Source organism: Panthera uncia, chromosome F2 (genome assembly GCF_023721935.1).
Source record: "Panthera uncia isolate 11264 chromosome F2, Puncia_PCG_1.0, whole genome shotgun sequence".
Lineage (NCBI taxonomy): Eukaryota > Metazoa > Chordata > Mammalia > Carnivora > Felidae > Panthera > Panthera uncia.
Window position 1 is genome coordinate 56,238,228 of NC_064812.1, and position 5,710 is coordinate 56,243,937.

Sequence of the window (5,710 nt, forward strand, 5' to 3'; positions counted from 1 at the left end):
TAAACATTAAAAAAATAATTTTCTATATGAAACTTTCCTTGTTCAAATTACTGTGTGGTTTCTCTCTCCCTTAATTGGACCCAGACTGATGCAATATTCTAGCAAACACAATTTATCGAACTCCCTAAATCACATAATGCCACCAGAGTGAAAATGAAAAGATGATCAAAATTTCTGAAATTTTCTTTATAACCATATCAAGAACCTCAGACACAAGAGAAAATTTTTCTTAGATATATCACATCTTTATTGTCCATATAAACCCACTTTTTCCATTTACATATATGTATCTTTATCACAACTTTTGTTTTATTGCAAATATGTCCTTTTTTAATTTAAAAATATCTAGTTTACATTTTGCTATCTTGTACCCACCAAACATTAGAGACATTACCAAATAAGCTGGTGAAAAAAAGAACAGTTATAGCTATAACATTTCTATTAAGAAGTTAGATTATAGGGGTGCTTGGTTGGCTCAGTCAGTTAAGTGTCTGACTCTTGATTTCGGGTCAGGATCTCACAGTTTTGAGACTGAGCCCTGCATAAGGCTCTGCACTGGGTGTAGAGCCTGCTTAAGATTTTCTCTCTCTCTCTCTCTCTCTCTCTCTCTCTCTCTTCTTCTGTCCCTCCCCTGTGTGCTCCCTCTCTCTCAAAAACTAAATAATTTTTTTAAAAATTAAAATTAAGCTAAGAAGTTAGATTTTAATATATGTCTCTTGTCATTCATGATTAAGTCATTTATTAAATTCCCATTATTGTCATGTGTATTCGGATAAAAATGTGTATTAAGGGTACAGCATACAGTTCCTATTATAACTAATACGTAAATAAATTATTATGATGCAAATGAGAACAGTACTCTGGTTTGAATAAAATTTTATGGAGAAGAGAAAGATTAGTTCATACTGGTATGGTCTGGTAAGACCAGAGCCACAGCAGAGGTAGTATGTGAATTTACTCCTAAACTCTCAGTAATATATTACCAAAGTGGGAAGACATAGAAAGGAAGCATTAACTAATGGAAAATATTTTTAAAATGTGCCAAATACTAGCATTAGTGAAAAATCAAGTATGAATAGGTCTGATTGGCAGTGTGAAGATAACTGAAAATAAAGTATAAAATATACATATGAATACAAGCTTTTTGTTCTATCAATATTATAGTGGAAAAGATTTCAAGTTTTGTTCACATTGTGTTGTATTTGGAAGTGTGGTATTAGCTAAATAACCACATTCTCAAGGCTGTTGGAGAATAAATAATATTAACAATAGAAGGCTGTACCTTGGTATGAAAAAGCAATTTTTCGTGCTCACAAAGCACTCCTTCAGTTGATTTAGGAGATAATTCCTAAATTCTGCTGGAAACAGGATTTCTCTCTTTACACCCATTCCTTCAGATCTTCTTTTGTTTGTTTTGCTTTGTTCTGTGGTTTTAGTTGACAAATATTTAATAAATGTCACATGGACTCTGGTACTGGAGATAGAGGTGTTAACAAGATAACAGTCCTACCCTTGTGGAGTTTATAATCTAGAAGAGAAGAGAGCGCTTTAGCAATTACAAATATGTGAATGCTACTAGCAAACAGGGGGGTGTTAAGCATACTAAATCTTAGTTCCTTAATTCCTTCCCTCCCATATGACTAATTTACTCCTAAAGTCCAAAAGTCACTACATAATCGTCGAATTCCACTTCTCGTCAAAATAGAATAATAGAAAACTGTCCTACAGAATTTGCCACATTCTAGAATTTGGTAATTGAATCCCTGAGTGGTTAACACTTTTATCTGAGATCTGTAATTTCTTTTAATGGCAATTAGATCTAGAGGCTATTTGTTCCTTTAATTAGTTATTTATTTGCACAATATTTTACAGATGGTAGCAAATACTTCCTATCGTATCATACTCGAAGGCCCATAATGGCTTGTTGTTTCTTTTATTTTATGTTAAGATTGGTCATTTAGCCTAGGTTTAAAGTTTCTCATCAGATTTTTATCTAAGAATTTTCTCAGCCTTTGATGATCATTATCTAAATACATTGTTTTATTAGGGATTATAAAATCGTCATATTCTATGATTTTTCTTCATTTATTAGGTGGCATTCTTTTATTAAATATTTTCCACAGTCAATAATTTGATTTTGTTTAGGCAGTATTTTATAGGAATAAAGAAGAACTATTTTATTCTCTCCTTTTATTTACAAGTATTCAGATAATGAGTTAATCTCCTAGCAATCTCCAAGAGTAACCAACAAGGGTTTCTTGTAATATTGAATCATGGGATAGATTTTAGTATTTTTCTGTCTTTCAATAAACTGCAGTTACTTTTATTTTTATGCTCAATTTGTACCATTTTTTGGCCAGAGAAAAGCCCTTTCAACTTGGCTTCCATCTTTTTTTTTCCTCAGAAGAAAGGAAAACATTTTCTTTTATCTTTTAGTATTTTTTAAATATTTATTTATTTGAGAGAGAGAGAGAGCATGAGCAGGAGAGGGACACACAGAGAGAGAGAGAGAGAGAGAGAGAGAGAGAGAGAGAATCTGAGGTGGGCTTCTGGCTGATGAGAACCTGATCTTCTTCTGCGGAGAAGAACCAGAGAACGTGATCTGATGAGATCTTCTTCTGCGGAGAACCTGATGCAGGACTAGAACTCACAAATGTTAGACCATGACCTGAGCTAAAGTCGGATGCCTAACTGACTGAGCCACCAAAGCGCCCCTATCTTTCAGTATTTTTAGAAGAAATTTTATTTCCAGCATTTTGAACAGGGGTCCATATTTGGGGGTTTTTTGTTTATTTGTTTCATCAAGATTTTATTTAAATTACAATTAGTTAACATACAGTGTAATATTAGTTTCAGGTTTAGAATTTAGTGATTCATCATTTACATACATCATTACATTACATTTAATTCATCATTTACATTACATCATTTACATACAATACCCAGTGCTCATCACAAGTGAATTCCTTACCACCTATCACCTATGGGTTTTTCATACATGGCTTTTATTATGTTGAGGTATATTCCCTCTAAAAAACTTTGTTGAGGGTTTTTATCATGAATGGATGTTGTACTTTGTCAAGTATAGTTCTTATTATTTCTCTTACTGATGCACGCATCACATTGATTGGTTTGCAAATATTGAATTCCCCTCGCAGCCCAGGGCTAAATCTCACTTGATCATAGTGAGTGATTTTTTTTAATGTATTGTTGGATTAGGTTTGCTAGTATTTTGTTGAGCATTTTTATATCAATGTTCATCAGATATTGGCCTGTAGTTTTCTTTTTCATGGTGTCTTTATCTGATTTTGGTATCAGGGTAATGCTGGGCTCATAGAATGAATTAGGAAGTTTTCTTTCTTCTATTTTTTAATAATTCTGAGAATATGTATTAACTCTTCTTTAAATGTTTGGTAGAATTTGCCTGTGAAGCCATCTCGTCCCGGACTTTTGGTTGGTGGGAGTTTTTTGATCAGTAATTTAATTTCTTTGCTAGTAATCTGAGTGTTCAAATTTTCCATTTTTTCCTGTTTCAGTTTTGGTAGTTTATGTTTCTAGGAACGTATCCATTTCTTCAAGGTTGTCTAAATTGTTGCCATGTCGTTTTTCATAATATTCTCTTATGATTGTTTGTATTTCTGTGATGTTGGTTGTGATCTCTCCTCTCTCACTTGTGATTTTATTTGTTTGGGTTTTTCTCTCTTTTCTTTTTCTTTCTGAATAAGTCTGACTAGAGGTTTATCAATTTTATTGATTTTCTTTCAAGAACCAGCTCCTGGGGTGCCTGGGTGGCTCAGTCGGTTAAGCGTCCAACTTTAGCTCAGGTCATGATCTCACGATCCGTGGGTTCGAGCCCCGCGTCGGGCTCTGTGCTGACAGCTCAGAGCCTGGAGCCTGCTTCAGATTCTGTGTCTCCCTCTCTCTCTGACCCTCCCCCGTTCATGCTCTGTCTCTCTCTGTCTCAAAAATAAATAAACATTAATTTTTTTTTTTAAAGTTTGCATATTCTACCCAGTTATCCCTCATTTATCTGTATGTTTGTTTTGCCAAACTATTTATCCTGGAATTCAACTCACAATAGTCTACATAAATGTTACTTGTTCCTTTTTATGGCTTTATCATTGAGCAAATGCACTGGAGTTCATTCAAGCAGTCCTGTGTGATGATCTCTGGGGTGAAACATTTATTTTCAATAAATTAAATATTTTCAAAAAAGGTATTTCGATATAAAGCATCTCCTTTTCCTTCCCCCCTACCTGATTAGTTACCATCAATTCAGTTTATTAAAACTAAGTTTCCATTTCTTGAACATGTTCCAGACCTTTACAAGTACCTCTGGGTCTTCTTCCTCTGAATCTCTTCTTATATTTACATGACATTCTATTTATAAACCATTATATAAGACTCACCACCCTGCATTATGCTAATGACTTATCTTCTCTGTTTCAGCTAATAGACTGTGAGAACTTTGAAGTTAGCATCCTTACCTTCATGTTCTTACTATGAACCTGGGTCCATTGTTAAAATTGTTGAATAAATGAATTAAAAACAAAAGTGACAAATCAACTTAAAAATTCCTTTAAATAATTCCTACTCTTACATTAAAATGTTAAGGAGCAATATCATTGAAACTAGCATTTATAAGTTCATGATAGAAGAAACTATTGTTATAATTTCAATAGGTTTTTAAATAAAGATATTAAGGCACATTTGTAAATTCTCACAATTCTCAATATCTGACACTTCCAATATTATATTCATTTCTACCCATGTGAAACAGAAAGCTCTTTTCATTAATTAATAGGGAACTACAAATGAAACATTAGCTAGTAACATGTGCTTGGTTAGCCCAAGGCTCTTTCCTCTTGCCGCTGTCAGAGTGCCAGATCCTTTCCAGTCATGAATTTTAAAAAGGAAGGGTTGTAAGAACAATTTGTAGGCTATGTCATAGTTCAGATTTGTCTTTTTTTAGGTTTTATTTTATTTATTTTGAGAGAGACGGGGGTGAGGGCAGAGAGAGAGAAAGAGAGAGAGAGAGAGAGAGAGAGAATCTCAAGCAGGCTCTGTGTTCTCCTCACAGAGCCCAGTGCAGGGGGTTCAATCACACAAACTGTGGGATTATGACTTGAACCAAAATCAGAGAGTCAGATGCTTAACTGACTGAGCCACCCTGGTGCCCATAGTTTAAGGTCAGCAAAATACTTTTCTCAACCTGTCTCATTTGCCTTCGAACTTTTCTCTTTTACCTACATGTCTCACAGCACAAACCTGAGATGCTTCCCACTTACAGGTTTCCCCCTTATTTTCTGATGCTTTTCAGAAATGTTTTAAGTGGGTTTTGTGGTCCTCTGTTCTTCATAGGGAAGTTTTAAATTAACTTTTCCCCAGCATGCTAAAGTTGAAAAAAAATACCATCTGTAGGATCATATAATTTCATATCATGCTCATCAAAAACCTAAGTAATGCCAAGGACCTCATATCTTACTCTTACTGCATAATCTTGGTAAAACATATTCTTAATTTAGCATAAGCCATTTATTTACTGTATGAAAATCAATTTTCTCATAATTTTTCTTTTATTTTGTCTAAATGAATATGTCTACCTCTAATTCAGTTAGTCATGTTTCCTGATTATTAAGCAATATTACTCTTATTATAAAGACACAAAAATTTTAAATATTTTGTACATCACTATATCACACATTAACTG